General features: G+C 43.2%; 1 protein-coding gene across 7 annotated transcripts in view; it reads left to right on the top strand.

The window, feature by feature from the left end:
* Window positions 1–23880, top strand: part of TNRC6B (trinucleotide repeat containing adaptor 6B) — a 198236-nt gene that overhangs the window by 3413 nt on the left and 170943 nt on the right. The window contains exon 1 of one of the 7 annotated variants that reach the window (XM_090042979.1): window positions 4351–4411. The exons of the other annotated variants lie outside the window; for them this stretch is intronic. The gene's annotated coding sequence lies outside the window, so the exon portion shown is untranslated. Of the gene's footprint in view, window positions 1–4350; window positions 4412–23880 lie in introns of those variants that run through there. 7 annotated transcript variants of the gene reach the window in all.

Below are 23880 nucleotides of genomic sequence, written 5' to 3'. Positions count from 1 at the left end.
CCCAAAATGGTCATAAAAACTTCAAAGTAGATCCAAGCAGTGTTGCTTATCTGGGCCTATGGAAAGCCTGAGATGGAATGAAGAGGTTATGAAGTCTCATTTATCTAAGTGATCTTTTTTTTAGATGTCAGCATTATTTATTGATCATTTGTTGATAATTCTCACAAAAGTATCAAGCTAAGATACATTTTCTATGGGTTTAATGGTAGACATTTGGAGTACAGTTAGTAGCTGTCAAGGGTCGGTGTGGTGATTAAAGTAGGAATTAACATCTTCTTCCTGAAAAGTAGTTGCACCGTCTCTCTGCAAAAAAGTATTGAAAGAAGCAGGGGATCATCTTCCCAATATGAGGGTCACTTTTCTTTTTGCATGAGAAACAGACAAGTTTTCACTTTTCTAGGTACCAAAATTCAGTTGTTTACCTACCAGGCTGCCAGAACATCTTGCTTTCTCCCAGTAACTCTATGGTGTGGCAATATAAAATTGAATATCAAAATAAATTGCACATTAAACACTACTCCTTAGAGAGGGCTTAATTCTTTGATTTCTGGGGCATAGGTTAGGTTTGCTTAATCACCTTGGACATGGAGCTGTGGAAATAATTTGTAGCAAAGGTAGATGCACCAAATAAATAAATTGCATAAGCAGGCAAAAACCCAAAACGGTAGAACAAACCAGAGCTGCAGTATAACAAATTTGGATCTAAGAGCCAAAATCAGTCTAAATATTCTTGTTTCAATTAAATTGGAAAATGTTCTTGCTTGCAGTTGTAAGTTCAGTTTGGGCTTAGAATTAGGGGTCTACTTAATTTGCAGTTTTCGTGGAAACTCTGAAAAACAGTGTTGTCCATTATCATTAGGAAATATTACATTGGCTGTGATTTTTTTTCAGCAAAATCAACCTAACAAAAAAACCCCCATCGTATTATTTATATAATATGCTGTCTTAGATGCCTCAGTGCTTATCACAGTAAAAAGACATGACAATCACTACAGCCATCGATCATGTGACTGAAAGTTATTGTTGGCTAGTGATGAAGACTAAGTAGAGGTGCTAGTCAATGAAGTGAAAATGTTTCTATTATTGCTGGCATTTAATTAGTATTTCTAAACTTTTTTAAAATGCTACATGTAATAAATTATGGTGACATGTTATAATTAATATGTGTGTGTGTGTATATATGTATATATGTGTGTATATATGTAATATTTAGATTTATAATATGATAAACTATATAATATAATTTATTTTCCACAGAATTTGCTATTATATGGTATGTGCCTCCTCCACCAATCACCAGTGGGGGGTGGGGCTGCCAGGAAATGCCCACTAAATTGGCTCTTCATGCCACAACCAAGCCACAAAAATTGCTTTGTCTCTGCCGTTAAGTAGACCCCCTGCTTGTAATTTAAGATCTCTCAAATCAAGTTCATAAAATATGATTTGAACATAGGCCCTCTTTAGCATCATTAAGAACATTTTAAGTTATAGTGTTCTGTTAAAGTTTGGTAGCTAGTCTTAAATTTGAATCTATTTTGTTAGCAGTTCAGCAGCTTCATTCTCCAGGGGGAGGTGGATGCATACCCTTCACTTCTGGTGAGTTGTTGCTGTTGAAACAGCAGCGCTAGCTCTCATGTGCGCTCTCTCAGGATTCTAATGATATGTAATCATTCTTATTTGAAAAGAGTAGTACATTATCATTGTCTAGCTTCATGGTAATTATTTTAAGAATACTTTAACAAGTGCAGTGGAGCTAATAGAAAGTCTCTGACACTACTGAATGTCACTTTAAAAATAACTAGTGTTGGAGATTAAGATATTTAGGGGTCACTGATTGGAGAGTTTTGGGACTGATACGATAGCTGATTTTTAAGGAGGCTTATCAGCCGATACTGATCTGATATCCAGTACAGCTGCGTGCAGCTGGTAAGTCTGTTGTGCTGGAAGGGGAGGGCGGAGGAAAGGGGCATGGGAGGGGAAGATCAAGGCCCCCCACAGTGAGGGAGTGGGGCTGGGGTAGGCACTGCCCAGCTGTGGCAGGACAGGGCCTGGGTCAGAGCCATGGCTCATCTGGGTGGCATGGGGTGGGGGTGGGGGAAGGCTCCACTGCTGCTGTACGCACCCCAGGATGGCACAAGGAGGGGGATGTGCCCCTGGATCTCTGTGGGGTGGGCTGCAGCTATGGGCTGGGAGGGGAAAGGCTGCAGCCACCCCAAAAATTGACATAGCTGCCCCATACCCACCTCACAGCACTGCTGCTGCCTGCCCTATACAGATCTGGGAGCATACACCTCCCTCCGATGCCCTTCTGGACAAGTGGCAGGAGCCACCAGATGAGCAGACAGGCCATAAAACAAGCAAGGTGCAACTGTGGGAGCTGCTTCCCCCTCCCCCCACTTGACAAGCTGTGGCTCCATGCCACACCCCAACCCTACCCCGCCTTAGCAGCACGTGCCCCAGCTGCACACCTTCCTCACCACAGGGAGCCTTATTATGCCCCCTCCACGCCCCTCCCCTTCCATCACAACAGACTTATCAACTGCATGCAGCTCTCCACACTGCCAGCTGTATTCCTCCTTGCCTATGTGCTGCGCTATGGCTGCGTGCATGCACAGGCCATTTATCTGCCAAATTATTGGCCACATCAGGCCGATTTTCGATGTAAACAACTTTCTTTATATTGGTCCTGAACCGATATTGGACTGATGCACCTCTAAAAATATTTATTCTGTAGCATGTTTTGCACTCCCATTTAGCAGTTGTAAAGATTTATGAACTTTATGCTAAAAGGTGGGGGTTGACCTTTGGCTGTTATCAGAAATATTGATATAAAATGTAATATACTCCGTGGTGTGATTTAGAAGAAAATAGGTTTCTCTTTAGTTCTCGCAGCAGAGATAATGAGCACAGAGGTTACAGATCGTGATAATAAAATAAGTTTCCAAGGATTGTCTCAAGGTGGTACAATAGCACATGACAAAAGTGATATTCTGGCTGTTGTGACAGACAACCAAATTAATCCATGTTAGTGTTTTTCCTCTTCGTTCTTGTCAGCTTCTCCACAAATTAGTAATAGAAGCTCATTCTTTAGTTCCCTGCATGGGCTATGCTTGTGTTAGTGAACAAAATGAATGCTACTCTCTGCAGGATATGTGGCTAAACCTTTTTGTTACAGGCCAGTTAATTTGAAATAGGAGTCCTGATACTCTGACAGTGACAGCTGCCCACACAGATAAAGTTGGCAGTAGGTATTTGTTTATGACCTGATTGGTTCAGTAGTATTCAGGGTCTTCTGCTTTTTCCCATTGTATTCCACTTTACTGAAAAACTCTGTTGCCTTAAATAGTAAGGTAGATGACTGTGAACCTCCCTCTAGTGATAAACAGATCATGAAAACATCCTTCATTTGGGTGATTTTGAGAGCAGCAGAAAATATTTGATTACAAGCATTTAGTGGTTCATTCCCTGTATAGGGTAATGGACACGTACAACATCTGAGACGGTTGTCACTTCAAAATACAAAACATTAATTTTTCACATCCTTCTTACAGTGTGATATCCTTTTACCAATACATAAAATTTCTCTGATGGTTTGGATGTAGTGGGAGAAGATTCTGTAGCTTTTATAGTTTGGGTTTTTTGAGGCAGGGTTCATAGTCTTGGCTTGGATGAACTCAATGTTTACAGTGTGTTAAACTATGGAGATGACCTTTTTCAGTTTCAGCAAGTTGGTGTGGATTGTATTTCTGGGGATGGCCAGGCTCTAGTCCTGAAAACAAATAACTTGAATATATATCCTGATTTATTTCTCTCTCATCTAACCCCAAAATACAGTGGATTTTCTCTAAAAAATATGTAAACAAAGTTTGTTTTTTCTTGGGGTTTTTGTTTTTTTGTTTGTTCCCCTGTCCGTCTGTCCCCTTGCTTGAGTTTTGTTTCACCGTTGAAATGGCTAAAAATAGAAACTGAAAGTAGGTCTTGCTTCATGAGGCTTTTGAGCTGCAAGAAAAATAATCTGGCTAGAGATGAAATGAGAGATACTGAAAAACAGAATGAAAGGTGAATACTTAGAGAAATTAGTTAAATGCAAGTAGAAAGTGTAAGCTCTAAGGTTGAAAGGCAGAGGATCAAAGGCTAAATAAACAGCTAATTAGTTTGAAGGCTAAGAAGCTGAGTTGAAAAATAAGGGGGTTATACATTTTAGACCGTTTGATATTGGTTTAGGGAAACAATATCAAAATATCTTGTTGGAAAGAGGCTGTAGTTCAAATGAATTATTAGGAAGCAAGTTTCACTTATTCTTTTGTTTGCATTTACTTCATACAGGTCCATCGCACATACTGTAGTAGAAAACAAAGTGCCAAGTTGTTGTTAGCGTCTTGAAGGGTGAAGACTTTCGGAATCTTGATTAGTAAGTAGTCTGCTTTTGAATCCAGTAGGATCAGGAAACAGTCTCAAAGAAAGTAATTTGTGTAGCCATAGGGAATGTCTTTGTCTTTCTAGCTGACAAATTCCAGGTTCACCGTTCTTTCTTAGTAGTCGCACATAAAGAAACCCTTATTGAATGACTGTTTTCCTGTTTCTGCCTCAAATACCTTGTTTCTCTGTCTGGAATGCTTGTTAAGTCTCTCCATTCTTAGATCAAATACTAATTATGGCCCCTTTTTGCTTTGTTCCTGTAGGAATAAAACTCATTTTTAACCCTTTTTTATATAAGAAAGTTCCACTGGCTTAACAGAAAAGTATTTTTTTTCTTAAATTAAGCAAGTAAGATACAGGGTTGGGAAGTTCTGTGTAGACACTACTGAGAGTTTTAGGTTGACTCTAAATCAATATAAGAAACTCCTTGAGGGTGCATCCAGACAAGCTGGAAGGAGTGTTTCCCTAGGGACAAGTAGCAGTGGTATACCTTGTGTCTCTGCTACTTTGTCTTTAGGGAATGCCCTTGCCACAAATGCTCTGGCATGTGGTAGCTTACCCCGGGTCAGGTTAAGTAGGGGAGGCTGGGGCCAGCAGCCTTATTTGGGGTTTTCCAGGAGCTGCAGCCATGGCACTCCTGCAGCAGGAAGCCTGGCCAGCAGCTGGAGTATGACTTCAGCTGGGCAGGCTCTGATTTTGTGCGATGCACACTGCTGCCATGTGTGCCACCGCGCTTAGTTTTTTTTTGACCCTGGGATCTCTGAGTCACCCCCCCACACACACACACACACGCACACTGCAAACTAACAGTGTAGTGAATGCCTGCGTGCATAGTGTTGGCAACCCATACCACACATCTGCACTCATGTGGACGCACGCTAAGAGTGTACATACAAGGCTTTGACTTCTTAAGTTACTGCTTCAATTTTAGACTTGGGGCACTTTACCATCACTTTCTGTGAATTGAATGGCACCCAGTTTCAAAAACTATTTATATTGTAGTGCTTACCTCTTTGCAGTGGGGATGGGCCAGTGACAAGTCTGAGCCTAGGCTTGTCTGCTTATCTTCACACTTTCTGGTACTTTTCAAAGGATCTAGTGCAGGGGTTGGTAATGTTGCTGGTCAGAGTGTCAAAAACACCTGCAACCTCAACTCGTAAGATGTTGGTGAGTCGGGTCAGATGGCGGGGAAGCTGCAAGTGGCCTAATTCTTGATATGAGATTGCAGTGCCAGCCTCTTCTGTACCATCTGCCCCAACGCACATGTGCGAAGCAAAATGTCTGTGCACCACGCTGGCACCCATGCCAGGAGTTGCCTACTCCTGATCTAGTGTTACTCCAGGGTGCCTTAGTGCCCTGGTTGAGAATTATTGCACTAGTACTGGTGTAGTGCAGATATGACCTGAGCTTCACATGGAAAACTGCTTGCGCAATGCATCTGGGTGTAGTGATAGACTAGGTAATGTAAAGCAGTTTTCTTAAACAAAGTATGCTAAGGCCTAATCCATAAACAGATTTTGTGCCAGCTTAATTTTGGTTAGACATGTCTTTTAATCATACTGGTGTTATACAATCCGAACAGTAGACACAGCTACACTGTTTTTAAGGTAACTAATATACCAGTTTAAGCACTTTTATATGGGATTAGCTTGGGGCAGGTAAAGTCCAGCCTGCAGGCTGGATTTGGCCAGCAGTGGACTCCATTTCCCAGCAGCACTGATGGGCAACAGGGGCTGTGCTGCAGGCAGGAGCAGGCTGGGCTCAGCTGTTGCCACCTGTGTGGGGCGGGCAAAGGTGGTACTGCTGATAGGGGTGGGCCTAATGGGGAATTTTGGGGTGGCTGTAGCCCTCTTCCCAAAATCCCCTCCCTAACATTGCCCCTGCTGAGAGGGCAGAGAGCTGCTCCAGGGCTGGGCTGGGATCTTGAGGTGGTAACAGCGTGGTCCAGAGCTAAGACAGAGCTGCAATCTACATGCCCCGGGCAGAGGTGCACAGGGCTCTATGCTCTGCCCGGGCTCCTTGCAGCAGTGATAGTGTGGTCTGGAGCTGGAGCAGAGCAGTGATTTGCTGCCTGCACATACCAGCCCGAGGAATGCAGGCTGCAGATTGTGGCTCTGCCCTGGTTCTCAACTATGCTGTCACTGCTGCAAGATCCCAGGCAAGCTCAGGAGCAGCTTCCCACCCTGCCAGTGTGGCTGGGACCAATCTTCATGGAAACCCCATCCTCATGCTGTTACGGCCTGGTGACTGCTGGGGTCTCTATGGCAACTGGTCCCAGCTGCGTGGGCAGGAGCCACTGGGAAATGGAGCCTGGCTGCTGCCTGGGTCTGCCATTTTACCCACCCCAGATTAGCTACTTCATGCTAAGGTGGTCCATGTGGCAAGTTAGTGCAGAGTAGCTAATACCCTGTGTTTCACCATAGCTTCCTATGCACTAGCTTTCTGGTGTAGATAAGCTCATGTGTTTGAAAACTTTTCGTGGCTACTTTGGAATGCCCTAGGACTTTCACATATGGTCTGCTTCATATTCCCAGAGAAGCTTGGCAACCTTAGAGCACATTTTATTTTCTCATATCCTCATGCGGTTTTTTGTAGATGCTGCTTCAGTACTCAGTAGTTTTATACTCTTGTGACTTGGGTGCTATCCCAATGATACTGTACTTTTTTCTTTATGATAGAAAGAAAATACGCATTAACTTTCTCTAGCTGTACAGTGAAATGTTATTTCAAATTACTGGGTTGATGTTCACCTACAGTCACATATTACATTCACTTTAGGATACCTTAAGTATTAGGTTAACATTAATAAGTTCATTAACATTAACTTATTCTTAATAAAGGGAACGGCAGGGGGAATCTTGACATGACTTGTATAGTCTATGATCCTTAAAGGAAAATGGAGTAGCTCCTTTTCTTTTTTTTTTCTTTTCTTTTCTTTTCGCTTTAGAGTTAAGATTAAGGAGTGGAATTATTTCTGTATGTCTTCAGAAAGCTAGCATTCTCCACTGCAGAATGAATTGCAAGACTGGCTGGAAATCATTTTTAATAAAATTTCCATAATGTATCTTATGTAATTGAAGCTTCAGGACATGGGCAAGTATTCCCTTTATCGTTTTAATTTATCTTCCCTATAACACCCTGTGGGCTTGTCTAAGCCAGAATCTTTCAGTTAACGTTGGTTCAACTATACCGATATTAGTTAAACATTCTAACACCACCATGTGGACATGCTCATTCCAGAATAAAAGTGGCTTTTCAGTTCAGTTTAAATTACTTCTGATGTAAGAGATGATAAAACTGGAAGAAGGAACTCTCTTCTGGGGCAAGTGCCCACATAGGGAGTTCTACTGATACAACTAATAACTATAATTCTGAGTCCTTTCTGTACAAAGTATTAGCCTAAAATTTAAAATATTTTCTATCCATTCAGCCCTTTCCTATTTGATTCATGCTTAGTTTTCCATCTGTTTCTCACAGGGCTTGAAATTGACTTCCATTTACTTCCCTGAAAATAGCTTTAGAGCACTTCTTAGTGGGTCCAAGAGGTCAGTATTCCCATTGCTGATAATCCACAATTTTGGAGAGATGATCAAAGTGCAAATGAAAATGCTTAGAAGTCTAGAGTTGGGGACATAATGGTCTTAAGTATTGGCATATATTCCTTGTGATAAATTATCTCTACTTATTTCTGTCTTAAATATTCCTGTAGCAAATTCCCTCCCCTTCAGACCAAAGAGCAGGCAAGTAAATGTCTGTACAATCATACTGTTAAAACCAGTCATGAGATTTTAGATACAATCCAATCCTGGATGACAAAATTAACCATACAAAGAAGAAGCAAAAACAGAAGCCTGATAAAATAGAAATCTTCTATTTTCATTGGCATAAGCACAGAAACCTCAAACCGAGACTTAATGTAGATTAGTATATTGTACCAAAAAGACCCATTGCACATCAAGAATCCAGTTTTAATTATCTTTTCAAGGTTCACGTGAAAAACCAGAATAGCACCAAAGAAGGACACAGGTGTACACAATAGGCAGTAATCCTTTGTTTAATGTCTGTTTAAATGGTTGACAGTAATGGTTTAAAATACTAGAGAAATACATTTGGATGGTTTTTGAAACATAAATTACAAGGGCTTGGAAGTTAGCTGTAAAAGTAATTGTCCGTGTTTTTAGGAATAGTTACTTGATTAAAATGTAAATATAATTGCAGGTCAGTATTTGATTATACACATACTGATAAAAAAGCAGTCCTGTATGTAACTAACTTACATGCAAAGTAACTGTATTACATATGCATGGCAGTATTTCTTTACCCACTATGATTTTGTGTGTCACTGTGTGCCTGCCTTTCCCTTGTCTGCTATTTGGTCAAGGGATAACCCAGCCTCTGGCACAGATCTTTGAGAACTCATGGTGCTCTGGTGTAGTGCCCAAAGACTGGAAGAAGGCCAGTGTGCTGCCTATCTTCAAGAAAGGGAGGAAAATGGATCTGGCAAACTGTAGGCCCATCAGCCTGACTTCGATCCCTGGGAAGATCTTAGAAAAGTTTATTAAAGAGGCCATCCTTAATGGACTGGCCAACACCAGCATCCTGAGGGATAGCCAGCACGGATTTGTTGTGGGTAGGTCTTGCTTGACCAATCTCATTTCCTTTTACTACCAGGTGACCTATCACTTGGACAAGGGAGAGGAGATTGATGTCATATATCTTGACTTCAGAAAAGCCTTCGATCAGGTATTCCTTGATCACCTCTTGGCAAAACTGGCCAATTGTGGCCTTGGGTCCACCACGATCCACTGGCTGGGAAATTGGCTCCGTGGTCCGACTCAGAGGGTGGTGACTGATGGAAGTCAGTCGTCATGGTGCCCTGTGACCAGTGGGGTCCCCCAGGCCCTGTCCTTGGACCCATATTGTTGAACATCTTCATTAATGATGTGGACACTGGAGTCAGAAGCAGACTGGCCAAGTTTGCCGATGACACCAAACTTTGGGGCAAAGCATCCACACCAGAAGACAAGTGGGTGATCCAGGCTGACCTGGACAGGCTCAGCAAATGGGCGGATGAGAACCTGACGGAAAAATGCAAGGTTCTCCACCTTGCGAGGATAAACCTGCAGCATCCTTATAGGCTTGGCAGTGACTGCAGAAGAAAGAGACTTGAGGGTCATCGTTGACCACAAGATGAACATGAACCTGCAGTGTGATGCTGCGACCAGTAAAGCAACCTAAACGCTGACTTGCATCCATAGATGCTTCTCAAGCAAATACGGGGACGTCATTCTCCCCTTGTACTTGGCTTTGGTGAGGCCGCAGCTGGAGTACTGCATCTATTTTTGGGCTCCACAATTCAAAAAGGATGTGGAGAAGCTTGAGAGAGCCTAGAGAAGAGCCACGCGCATGATCAGAGGTCAGGAAAACAGACCTTACAATGACAGGCTGAGAGCTATGGGGCTCTTTAGCCTGGAAAAGCGCAGGCTCAGGGGTGATCTGATGGCCACCTATAAGTTTATCAGGGGTAACCACCAGGATCTGGGGGAACGTTTGTCATCCCTCGGGGTGCTCTGGTGAACAAGGTTGAAATGGTTATAAACTTCTGCAAGGCCGTTTCAGGTTGGACATAAGGAAGAATTTCTTTACTGTCTGAGCCCCCAAGGTCTGGAACAGCCTGCCAGTGGAGGTGGTTCAAGCACCTGCATTGAACACCTTCAAGAGCAAATTGGATGCTTATCTTGCTGGGATCCTATGACCCTAGCTGACTTCCTGCCCTTTGGGCGGGGGGCTGGACTCGGTCTTCCGGGGTCCCTTCCAGCCCTAATGTCTATGAAATCTATGATGGGCATTGCGCCAAATATGCATGCTGGCCATTAAAAATGTAGATGAGCCTTATTTTTTTTAGAAGGATGGTAGTAAAAGAAGTAAACAACTGCTTAGGAAGGAGAGTCTATCAAGATGTAGGCCAGTTGTCATTGGAGCTGCAAATACAGATGCAGGAGATGTTTGTGTTTAAAATAAATTACACGGAAAGTTTTATATTTCTTTCTAAGAAGGCAGTTCTTCCATTACTTTTTCCAGCCATTCCCCTTTGTCCCATTTATGCTTAGGTCCAGTTTCTTTGGTTCTGGGTATAAATGGATAAATTGCAGCTATCCTTAATAGCAATATCAGATATATACAGGCAGTCCTTGGACTTAAGACAAGATGCGGTTTTCAGGAACCAATTGCAAGTCAAAAAGTTATAACTTGGAACCAATTTTCTCATGAGAAACAATGTTATAAATGGGGGATTGTTCCTGAACCAAGGCCCAATACCCTATTTTCACTAAAATTACCCCAGATTTTTGTACTCGATCAATTATAGATGAGTAATATAGCTACATTAATGTATTTATATTGTAAATAGCAATCATATTGATTTGGAAGGACTTCTTTGAGGTGTCTTTGGACTTTTTGAAGGGCTTTTGGCTGAAGTCTTCTCGGGAGTCTTGGCTGCAGGTTTTTCTGGAGTCTTGTCCGCTTTCTTAAAGAAAGTGTCCAAGGAAGTTTGGACTGATATTTTCCAGGGAGATGAGTGATGCAGTAAACTTGTTTTCTGGCATGGTGTTTCCTTATATCATGCATTGTAAAGTCAAAGCTGATGTCAAGTTGAAACGCTGTCAATTTATAAATGTTGTAAGTGTGAAACATTGTAAGTCGAGGACTGCCTGTATTGTATTACATAAGCTCTGAAGAACAGAATATGGTGCTGTGATTTAGAATGAAATTTAGAAAAAAATATTTTTGAGTCCTATTATGGATAAAAATGGTGGTGTTGGATCCTTTCTAAAGTTGCTTATCCATCCGCTGTAGGAAACATAGTGGAAACACACAGGAGAGACATTTTTAGTTGAAATCAAAGAAGCACCTTGTTCTTACTTTAAAAAAATCCATTTTTAGGTACAGTGGAAAAAATATAAGCTAGTGCTGTAGATTCAGAACCTTGCACATGCTCTCATGCATGCTGTCTCACTCCTTCCTCTCCCATGTTAATACCCGAGAAATAGATTTCATTTGTAGTAGTAACTGTTAACTAGTCAGAACTTGGCTTTTTAAAGAAAGGCAGTGACAACGAACAACAGAACTTTAATGTTTTTGAAACTGAAATAAAGTGTAATTTAATGGGAAAAGGTGTACATTTGGTGGAAAGGGACCTTATTTGATTTGTTGACAGCTTAGGTTCTGACACTTGGAAAATATTGGCAAAATGCTTATTTTCTTCTCCTAAACATTTTTACTATCAACCCAATCACTTAAGTATGGATTCCTTCCCCCTAAAATCATGAATTTAGTTTAGTAAGTTTGCTTTCTGGTACTTAAGCATATGGTATGCACATGCTTCAAGTTATCAAGGTTTTCCTCTACAGCCATGCAGGCTAGAATTTTTTTAACAGAAACTGAGGATTCCATACATAATTCCAGGTACTGTGGCTTTAAGAAAAAACACTTAAAATCACAGGGCATACAATAAAATCTCAAGAGTTGGCATCATAGTTAAATTATTCAAAGTAACGGCCCTTTATTTTTTCCACTTCCTCTCGTGCATGTGCACATTTCAATAACCGAGCAGTCTGCAGCCTTTTGCAGTCTCCTTTTGCAGATAGATTTAAAAGGACTTGCAGTGGGGGGGGGGTGAAAATATACTTCATCCTATATTTTGGTACCCTGCCTTGCCCCAATCTTTCTGTTTTGCCTCCATCCGACCCCACCCATGAGAGGTAGGGGTCCCATTGTGACTGTTCTGCTATGACTTGTATGTTGTTGCCCAGAGCCACCAATCCTGTGGCCTTACTTACCAACTCCAGAAACTTAGGAGGAGCAGAGAACTGTTCCACAGCTGCTTGAAGTACAGGGGCAGTTAGTACAGGGGTTGTGCTTTTCTGGTAAGCTTATTTCCTTGCTTCTCCCATGCTTCTGGAGCTGTTGGGAGGAACTGCAGGGAGCACTGCCAGGACACTGGGGCAGGCACAGGAAGCCTGGCATACCTACCTCCTCTCGGGATTTGGGTGCTGTGATACTCTTCTGAGGAACTGTAACACTCTGGCTGAAAATCACTATTCTGTTTGCCCATTTCTAAAATGCATGACAAAGTGCTGGAAAATATGCTGCAAGGGACAGTGTGATAGTAGCCCAGTAACATGTATAATAATATAATGGGTATCTTCTGTCTTTTTAACTTCTGTGCTGTCCATTATTGGATAAATGCAATAACTGAATGTTTCTTTATGAATGATTAATAGTAAAAAAGTTAACTTTGGTAATATATAAAGTATGAGCACCTCATTTAGTTGAGTAAGATAGATAAATAGGGCTGCTCAGTTCAAAGAAGAAATTGAGTGGCCATAAAAATATAAGGTTACTTCAACTGTACAGAAATATGGACTGGTATAATTATGCAGGTACAAACCCACAACATGCACATCTACACCAGTGCAAAGTGGAGTTTATATTGATGAAGTGTAACTTCTAGGGGCACACTGATAGAGATTTTTTGGGTCCATACTGATGGCCAATTTATTTTGTTGGTTGTTTGTTTATTTTAAAGGAGCCATATTGGCCAATAACGCTCTAATTCTGATATGCAGCTGGGCAGCATGGAGACCAGCATCAGGCTGGTAAATCTGGTGTTGGGGAAGGGAAGGGGTGTGAGGGGGGGCAGATTGAGGTTCCTGTGGTGAGGGAGGGAGTAGAGCTGGGTTAGGTGCTGCTCGGTCAGGGTGGGGCAAACCACAGGACAGCCATGAGCTGCTCATCTGGGGGGCAGCTCCTGACATTGCACGCACCCCAGGAAAGTGTGGGGGGTGGTGTGTGCCCCCAGATCTGTGCATAGGGCAAGGGCAGGCTGCAGCTGGGGTGGTGCCAGGCTCTTCCTGGTCGGGGGGGGGGGGGAGGTAGGGTTGGGCCAGGCTGCACTTGTGGTGGGCACCAGTGGTGTTGGGGATGGGAGCTGCAGCCACCCCAAAATTTGCTGTACCCCCCTCCCAGTGCTGCTCCCCATCCCAAGCCCAGCTCAGCCTCCCCATCCTCACCCCGCCAACCAGGAAGAGCCTGGCACTGCTCCAGCCCTCATCAGCATCCCACCCCGCCCCACACAGATCTGGGAGCACATGCCCCCTATGCCCTCCCAGGGTGTGCACAGCAGCAGGAGACCCTCTACACCCCCCAGATAAGCCATTCACAGCTCTGTCCTGCACCCCTCCCTGACTGAGAAGCATCTGCCCCACTCCCTCCCAAACCTTGGGGGCCTCATTCTGCCACCCCCACACCCTTTCCCTCCCTCTGCCCTTCCCCCACAACAGACTTACCAGCCAGATGCTGCTCTCCAAGCCACTGGGCTGTGCTCCTGGCTGTGTGCATGCTGCAGATGTGGGCATGCATGCGGCATTTATCAACTACATTATTGGCCCCATCAGGCAAAAAAAGCCAATTTCCAGTACTGTCAGCTTCCCCTATATTGGCACCAATACGATATGGGACCAACGTATTGGTGCACTTCTAGTGATTTCTTGTTTTTAGATTGAAGCCTGACTTTATACACAAGTTTCATTTGTTGTTTAGCTAAAGGTGCTACGATGTAAATGTTTAGTTAAATTGAAGCTGCACTGTTACAGCACTTCAGCTTGCCTTAGTTTAGAGTGATGTGTTTAGAAGGGGAGATTCAGTTGATTTATGAGGTTGTGTTTAAGTCCAGATGATTTAAATACTTGTTTAAAGAACTTGTTTTGTTTTTAAAGTGGATTAAGGCTTTGCAAAACTTACCCTCAAGTTGCAGTAGTACAAATTTTTAATTTTAGTGATGAACTGAAGTCAGGAGTTTCAGAAGTGGCTGGAAGTTTTAGATGTCTTGGTTTTTGGGACCCAGTTCAGAGGAGTCTTATTTTTCAGAAAGTGTGCAGCAGTGATGCTCTGAATATCATCCCCCTTTGCAAAGTGCCTCAGTTGTTAGAGATCTGATCTTTTAAGCATGCAAAACAAGTATTTTGTTTTTGTAAACTTTGCCTTGAATTGCAAGTAATTTTTTAATGATTCTCCTAGTAAGACATTATTCCTGAACATTATAAAACTACTATATGCAAAAAACAAAAAGGATGAAAATTAAGCCTGTGATCCTGCAAACACTTAAGTGGGAGTGAAATTGTGTGTTTATACTTGGTTTTGAGTAACTGAAGTGTTACTACAGTATAACCTCATAAATCCGGCAGTGGCGCGGGGTGGTGGATGGCAGCTGCCGTGTACAGGCTTCCCCCCTCCGCTGCTCTGGGACTGGCCGCCACTACTCCCCGATGTGCTGGATTTTTGAAAATTCCAGTTTTTTGATATCCAGGTTTATGAGGTTTTACTGTATTCATTAAAGTTTGTCAGAGACTAAGATAGTGCTTTTAATGCTAACTTTGAGATACTTCAGGTTTTTTTTTTAAGTCACTCCAAAACAAATTTGATTAAGGGTTAATTAGGAAAAGTTATTTATACTTTTGATAGTTTAAGAGTGCTGTTGTAAAATTCTTTATAGGCAAACAAGGCCTTTAAATAAACCCCTCCCCCCACAAGCTAAAGTTGCACTGGTAAACACAGACCTAGGCCTATGAGTGATGTGAGAGCGCAGGGCACATCAGTGTCAAGCTGTAAATCTTGATGAAGGAATATAACTGGTAGGAGTGTGGGTTATGCAAAGTATTAAAGCTTTCTTGACTCATGGAAGTTCAGTGTATTGGAAGCAGGTATTGATTGCAGATATAGCATGGGCTATTTGCTTACCAATTTTGTCCCTTTTGCTTCTGTTCATGGTAATGAAACTAATGAGGCCCTGGACTTTATTTGTGTCAGCATAGATGAGGATTTTAAGTATGAAATAGCTTAATAGAAAATTATCTTTGTATAAAATCTGAAACTTTAAAGATTATGAAGCTATTAAAGAAAGTATCAGACATCCATTTTAATAAGTTTTTATTATCAAATAAAGTAAATTAGCACTATGTAGATTAAAAAAAGCTTGGTTTTAAAAGCTGTCATTTTAGTATCTAGTTTGTGCATCATGGATGTTAGTGTCCATGCATAAGAATGAACTGAAAATTTAAAATTGCATGCTTCAGGGCTTGTCTGCATGCAGAACTTTAAGCTATGCCAGTTAAACCATGCTGGTCACTTCTGCAGCATGACTGCCTTATGGGTTTGCACATTGCTCCATTTACACTAGTGTACATTTCCATAATGTGGATATGGTTTTAAAAAAATCAGTAAGGGGCAAACTTACGAAGACAAGGGAACGGACAAGAAATTGAAACACAATATGTTTAAATCCAATAACACTATTTAATGAGTTCTTCAGTGGATTCTGTACAGGATATTTTAAAAGGTATAGGTGTTGTTTAAAAATCTGTTTCCTTGGTGGTAATTAGTCTCTCTTTTAATGAAAATTACATCTTTAAGTGTACATTTAAAAACAAAAAAAACAACCCTCCCCTTTTTTTCTCTGAGCCAGTGTTTATTTGCTGCCTTACCAAATTCAGCTTTAGTATTGCTGAATAGTAGGGGTGTGCGAAGTGGGCCCTATTCAATTTGGATTCGGCCCAAATCGGGGACAGTGATTTGATTTGAAACAGTCCCTGGATTTGATTTGGCCAAATCTGAAGATTTGATGCTGATTCAGAGAATAAGCGATTCAGACAGATACAGCTCTTAAAAGTTTTTTTTCTACATACCTTGAGGTAGCAGGTGTGGCTCGTGATCGCTGCAATGCTGGGGTGCAGGGAGCGTCCCACAGGAGTGGGGGGGTGGCCCTCCACATGCTTGGTGACAAACCCAGAAGTGGACCAGAAATACTGCACCCCACCAGCTCACTGAGCCAGGAGGGCATGACACGCCCCACGCTCCCCGGTGGATCCGGAAGTGGACTGGAAGTGCCTCTGGTCCAATTCCGGGCACTGCTGCCAAGCGTGCTGCGGAGCCCCCCATGCTTCTGTTGGACACTCTATGCGCCCCAGCATCATAGAGATCACGAGCCCCTGCTACTTAGCTTCAGATGTTTTTTCTGCATACCTCTGTCTCTGTCTGAATCTTTCTGAATCAATTTTCGAGGGTTCCGATTTGATTTGGAGAGATTAAAGGGTCCTCTGATTCATTTTGGAGATTTGGCCACCAAATCTGCCCAACTCTACAATGAATCAAATGAGAGAAGCTTCTCACAGCCCTACTAAATACCAAAGCAGTGATAAGCAGGGATCGTTGTTTTTCTCTGCTTAAAAATCCCAAATTCTCTGATTTGAGGGGTTTAAAAAAAAAATCTGCATTTTTCTGTGATTTTAAATGAAACACTGCTATGTGTGTGCATATCAATTGACTGCAATGTTTCATTGATATATTTACAATTGTAAAGCAATTTGGAAGTCTACCAGTGCCTCAATCATTAAAATAAAATAAATTCTACATACCTATATATTTTGTCAGGTTTTTCTGGCTTTTTTTAGTCATGGAAAATCAAAGCTCCCCCTGCCACCTTTGCTCACTAGGACACTGGTCCAGCTGCTGCTGTCCCCATGCTGCTTTGTGGCACTGAGCAACCCTGATGTGCCAGGCCCATGCCCCTACCATTGCTCCACACTTCCATCCACAGTCTCCTGCCTTCCTTCACCCTCAGGCCATGTCGGTGCCCCTCACTCCCAACCTGTAGTCCCCTGCCCCCTACCCTGTGGGCCATGCTGGTGCCTTTCACTCCCAACCTGCATCCCATGCTCCCCAGCCCCTGCCAAAAAGGCCAGAGTGCAGCAGCTGCAGTAGCTCTGACTTGTGTGGGCAGTGGTGGAGTGAGTATGGTCCTGGCAAAGGTTGGAGGGAGGCAGAGGGCAGGCCTGTGGCACCTTGGGGTTCACATGCTGTGCCAGGTGGCCTGGCCATGGCCCCCACCCCAGGCAGCGTCTGTTGGCTGCCCTTTCTTGTGAGCATGGCCTCTGGCTCTGGTACTGCTGGCTCAGCCACACAGCTTCCCACCGCCCTTGAAGGGCCCCCCCACCCCCTTTCCCCACTGGAGGAGCAGGTAACCCCAAACTCGGACATTTTCCTCCAACGCTGGCAGACACCCAACCCTGTGCCGTTCCCCACCCTGCCGCAGCCTCCTCACACACTCGCATGACAGTTCCAAAGCCCTGGCCCTCCAACCCTTGCCTCCCCATAGACTTACCTGCATTCAGCTGCTGTGGCCTCTCCCACCTGGCTGTATGGTGGTGATGTCTGTGTATGCACACATGCATGTAGCACCCCTTGCCTCTAATTGCCCACCCCCAGTCCCAAGCAGTTCCTTGCATCTGGAAGGCTGCCAGCCTGCAAGGAGAAACCTGCAGTTTCCCAGTTTTCTCCTTTTTAAAGAAAATCTGAATTTTTCCACAGCAAGTGGAAAACCCAGATCCCTGCTGAGCAGCATATGACTTCTAGGTTAAAAAAAAAAAAAATCCTAATCCTGAATTGCCCTCTATAAGAATGTTAACTTTTGTTTGTTTGTTTTATTTCTGGAGTGATCAATAGTGAAATAATTAACAATATTAATATTCATTTTTTTTCTATACATTTCAGGCCATAGTGGTTTTGTCACTAACAGTTTGGGAGCAGAAATGGCATTAGGAACAGTATGAAAAAGTCTTTTTGATTGGAGAACCAGGCAGGATCTTACCACAGCTAAGAAAGTGAAAACTGAAGAAAAGAGCAGGGCTGTGATTTTATTTACATTTCACTAAGTTCAAGCACTAAAACTGTGGTGAAAGGAGGTCTCTGTTTTTAAAACCTCCATTTAAGGGAAAAAGAGTGCTTGTATTTCAATTTCTAATTATACTAAAATATTGCCTAGCAGTCCTAGTCATGGAAGATGCTTCCTGCCCCAAACAGTTTACAAGATGTAAAAGGAATAGTTACCAACAAACTATGATGAAATTACTTTCTAGCATGCTAACTAAAATAACCTCAGTAGCCTGTCTGCTGTCAAGTTTTTTGAGCCTAGCTTAACTGATCTATGATTTCTCAGTCAATAAAGTTGACTACCATATCTCATCAATCTCCACTGCCCACTTGTTACATTTTCAAACAAGCACCTCTCAGTTTTAGTCAGGGAAACACAGTAAACATCCACCAAGCCACTTCGTGATTGGGCTTAAAATCCATCAGAATTGCCCTTTACTACAAAAAGCCCTTGTGTTCTACTTCTGAATGTGGCGTCAAAGGGAATTATGCCTTTGAAGTGACACCTGATTTGCTGAGCTTCTCTTTAGTAAAGAAAAGCTGAAAACCTCTGTGGTACTTTTCTGCTTGATTTGAATAATCAGTACAATTTTCATTAACGATGCACTGATATATCGGTCACATGTTGGATCAGCAGTGGTAACAGGAAAATTAACGTTGTTGACAGTTGGCTTTTTTTTGGCTGATAACGTCACCAATAAATGCCGTGTGCATACCTGCAGCTGTAGCACACGCGTAGCCAGGAATGCACCCCAGCAGCTTGGAGAGCAGTGTCCTGCCAGTAAGTCTGTTGGGGAGAAGGGCGGGGCAAATCAAGGCCCCCACAGTGAGGGAGAGAGTGGGGAAGTGTTGGGGGGGTGAATGTGACCCCAGGGCCAGGAGCAGGATGGAACCATTTAGGACTGGGGGGGCAGCTCGCCACCACTGTGTGCACCCCTGGAGGGGGCATGGGGGACATGTGCCCCCCCTGGATTTGTGTACAGGGCAACGGCAGGCTGTAGGCTCAGGGCTAGGGGCTGCACTGTGCTGACCTTTTCCCAGGAGGGGGCTGGGCCGGGGCTGTGCTTGGAGTGTGTGGGAGTGAGACGGGCTCAGCTGCTCTGGGAGGGGTGGATATGGTGGGGTACAGCGAATTTTGGCATAGCTATGGTCCCCCAAGCCCACCCAGCATTGCCCCTGCTCTGGGCACTGTGCTCTGCTGCCTTTCCCTTGGGAACCCTGGTGCCCCAAGCAGGTTTGGCACTATGGGTGCCTGGGGCGCTATGGCCACTGAAAATTCCCTGTAGCCACCTGTCCTGCGCAGCCCCAGCTCAGTCTGCTACCAGGAAGAAGCTGGTGCAGTCCACCCTTGCCCTGTGCACAAATCTGGGGGGCACATGCACTCCCTGCCTCCTTGGGGGTGCATGCACCCTGCTTTCCCCCCTCCCCCACGTTCCCTCAGAAGAGCTGCTTGCAACTCCATCTCACTTCTAGCCCTGGGTCACATTCACCACCCTGGCTGGGGAGCATCTGCTCCTGCCCCACTCCCTCCCTCACTGTGTGGGGCCTTGGTTTGCCCCTTCCCTCCCACACAGACTTACCAGCAGGATGCTGCTGGGCTGCATTCCTGTATATCAGCTATCAGACTGGTATCGGCCAATATGGGTGGGTAATTAATCAGCTATCAGTATCGGCTAAGAAAATCTTTAATTTTCATATTGGTAGTTTGTGAAAATGGCTCCAAGAGATATGATTTCAAATGCCAACATCTTTTTGTATGTATTAGTGACAGAGTTGTTTTTCTTCTGTAGTGCTCTAGTACAGTGTTTCTCAACCAGTGGGACACGAAGGTCGTGTAGGTAAGACTTCAATTCATTGCCCGATTAAAATGTCACTAGTGATTAAAATGTCACTAGTTTTTTTTTCAAATAAATGAATCAACAGATATCTTGAACAGTGCAATTTTGTGGGGTTTTGTTTTTATCATGGTGGGACCAGAGTTTTTTGGAAAAATGGTTGGTGAGATATAAGGTGCCAAAGGTTGAGAACCTCTGCTCTAGTAGATCCCCCTAGTAGTATTAACGTTTTACATCTGAAGCCTTAGTTATCCTAGGTTTGGGTTTTTTTTGGTGTTTGAAAATGGCTCTCTCCTGTCTACATTACCATTTAGACCATGTTAAGTACTAGTTCAGGAAATGTAAATGAGATTTATAAAAGTTCACATTGAATGAAACTATAAACAGTTGATGCTGTAATTCAGTTACAAACCCTTAAACGACACCACAATATTTTATCTCACATTTAAAGTTGCTGTAGAAACTGAGGCAGGGCGTTTTGCAGAAATTAGCTTATGTCAAATATAGCTTTCTCCTGGTTTCCATGAGAGGAGGATGATTTCTCTCTCTCTCATTCTGACTGTTTGTTTGAAGCCTGGTATTTTTCCTTGCTTCCTTCCTTTGGCAGCAGGTGGGTAAACCAGGAATCCTATCTCCTTCCTGCTGATTTGAGAAGCAAGGGAGTTTTGACCAATGGGAAGGGGTGAGAGGTTCAAATTTCTTCATTAACACACATAGCAGAAGAGAACATTTCCCTCTCTTTCCCAACCAGAAAGGACCAAAGCGAAGTCCCTTATTTTCTATTCAGGCATGGCAGCAAGATGAGGCAAAGCCAAGAAGGCTTTCATGATTAGGTCTGGCTTGTGCAAATTTTAAAATGAAGGCTTGTTATTATGCTAATCTGCTGGGACTACGAATCATGGCAACAAGATCTAGACGATATCTGGGAAAACATTGTGTTTCTTTATGGCATTTTAAAAGCATAAATGAGTTTGAGCCACCTTTTGAGTGTGCTAATCAGAGAAGTGACATTTTTCTGTGGTTGTCAGCAGTTGGTTGTGTGACATTATGTCTTTAGGCAGCCTGAGGCCTGTTGGGCAGAGAGCATGCTCACAGTTGCTTTGTCGGAGTTATTCCAGCACATGAGTCAGAACTGGGATTCAAGCTAAATCCCTACTATCAAGCATTTACCCACTTAGTAGTGAGACAGTTGAACCACAATGGCAGCAGACCCCTCTCCCCTGATACACTTCTAGCAGAGATGGGATGCAGTCTTCATACAATCAGAATGTTTTTAGTTAATGCCAGATGCTGAGAAGAAAACGCTTCAGGTTGATGGACAGCCCCATGACAGACAGATAGTAGTTTATCACTGGATCATGTTGCATGTTAACTGTGAGCAGTAGCTAAACAACATGATGCAGTGGACTTAAAAACCTGCCACCTGTTCATTCTTACTTTTGCAATAAACCCTTTTGTACAAAGCTTAATCTGCTAGAACTGGAACAGTTTCACTGAATTGTAATGTTCAAGTTGCCCGTTGTGTTTGCCATCTGCTTTGAACTCTCTTAATTGGTAAAATATTGTTGTCCCGGTCATGGTATAAGAAGTAAATTCCAAATTATTTGAAATAAATTTTGTGATTAGTTAAGTGACGATAAAGCAATGTTCTTCCTTCCATAGAATAAATATCCATAAAAATCCGCATTTTCTGTTGTCCTCTCATTCTGTTAAAGTAGTGACTCAACCTCCCTCACAATCATTGTATGCTCCAGGGGTGGTCAACATGTCACAAATGGTACAGGCAGTCTGCAGTATGCAGCAGACTGAAAATAGGACGTGCAGCCCAGGGTAGATAGGACGGGGAGCAGAACAGTAGATCGGGCAGGAGAAGGGATCAGGGTGGCATTCAGGAAGTGTACAAAACAGTTTGTGGCATGTCAGTCAAAAAAGTTCCCCCCCTACTGGTCTACTCCTTTTATTTTTGCATAGCTGGAGTCCTGCGGGGTTTGGGGAGGTGTGGGGGGATGGTATGTGAGGGTACATAAGCAGAGGTACCTGTTGCAAGTATGGAACTTTTTTTTTTTCTTTGTGCATAAGTGAGGAAAGAAGTGCAAGGCCCTAAATTTTAATATCAAGTCTGTGAAAAAGCTAACTTAAGTCTTTTTGTTATATAGACTGGTCTGCTTTGTAACTTTCCTAACCAAGTTAACTGAATTGCTTTTACTGTATGGGGAAAAGTCCTAAGAGAATGAATGTTTTGGGATTACATTGTAGATGCAGAGTTTTAATCCAGTAGCCCAGGATCAAGCATCTATTATGTTAATGCTGAGAGGTTGAGTGCTTTCTTACTCTCTTGCTTCAAGCTCTCAGATGTTAGATCTGGTCTTTTGCTGCTTGCTACATACTGAGAGGACAGAGTACTTGATGGGTGCTCCCCTCATGAGGGAGAGCGTGCATTTCCCTGGGGACGGACAGCAGCGGTAGAATGTGCCACTGTTGCTTGTCTCCAGGAAATGCCTGTGCACATGTGCTCTGGCACACAGCACACTGTCTTGGGTGGGGTAGGGGAGGCTGGAGCCAGCACCTGGGCTGGCCTCAGCAGCCTTACCTCGGGTCCTGGAGGCTTCTGGGGGCTGCACCCATGGAAATCTAGCAGCAGGGAGCCTGGTTTGGAGCTGGAGTGTGGCTCTGGCTGGCCAGGCTACTGCTGCCACATGTGCCACCCCACATTTTTTTTCAGGCATGGTGGTTTGGTTTGGTTTTGTTTTGTTTTTCAACTGGGATTTCCTTATTGCAACACCCCCCCCCCTGCAAATTAGCAGCTCGGAGAATGCCTGCATGTGGTGTGTGGTGCTGCCGACCGATCTGTGGTGCCACATCGCACATATGCACTTGTCTGGACATGCTCCTTAGGGCTTAATCATGGGGGCAGGATGCAGATTGCTTAGCAAGGCAGAAAATACTGTAGTACCTATCCTGCTAAAGTAGTGACGCTTCTTTTTCTTTCTCTTGTATCTTCCTCTAGGCTGTGTAGCCACTACTTTTCTCTCAGGTTACTTACCCTAGCATCATTCTTGCTTTCATGGGGCAAGTAGAACTACAATGTTGGGAGAATTGGATACTTGTTTTGCTGATATCATAAGGTTGTATATGGATCCTTTTTACCTTTTTCCCCAACCTGTAGGTGCTAGTTGTTTATAGATGCTGACTTTCCTTCTGTGCCAGAACTTCTATCAAGTTTTTCATCAAAATTGCTCCAGATGGTGGTTTGTTCAGTTTAATCCAGATTGCTTTCACTAGATTCTAGTCCTGCAAACCACTTTTCTAACACCATTGGTCATATTCAGGGCTGTCTTCTAGACCTTTGTTAACATAGTGAAAACAGGGGAAAGAAAACAGCAAACCTCTGATTTTTATTTTATCTGGTTGGATGAGAGAGATCCATGCACCTCCATGCTTGTGAAAGCCAATACGAAATACAGAGTTGACTACCTGCAATGACTGTTAACATCTCTCTGAGGAGAGAGCTACTGGTAACTGATAAGCATGTAGTCATCTTGCACAGCTTAAAACCAGAACTATTTGACATTGATTTGGCACTTGAAGGGTGTTAAGAGGCTGGGTATTCTGGGACTAGCCATTGAGAAGATGGTTTTGGGCTAATTTTTTAGTATCTGATATCCTCTGTTATCTACTTTCAGATCCAAATCAGGCTTTTACCTTGGATATGGGACAGAAATTTTATTAATCTTGCTGGATGGCTATCATTAGACAAAAGATGGAAGTCAACCTTGCATGTTGATACTGAGACATTTGTCCGCCTTTTAATAGTGTTTATCATTGGGTGCTAGTGACTTAATTACACTACTTGCTCTTTTAT

This window comes from Crocodylus siamensis, chromosome 4 (genome assembly GCF_052110815.1).
Source record: "Crocodylus siamensis isolate JL-2025a chromosome 4, ASM5211081v1, whole genome shotgun sequence".
Classification (NCBI taxonomy): domain Eukaryota; kingdom Metazoa; phylum Chordata; order Crocodylia; family Crocodylidae; genus Crocodylus; species Crocodylus siamensis.
The sequence above is the reverse complement of the archived record's forward strand: the minus strand, read 5'-3'. Positions and strand labels throughout refer to the sequence as shown.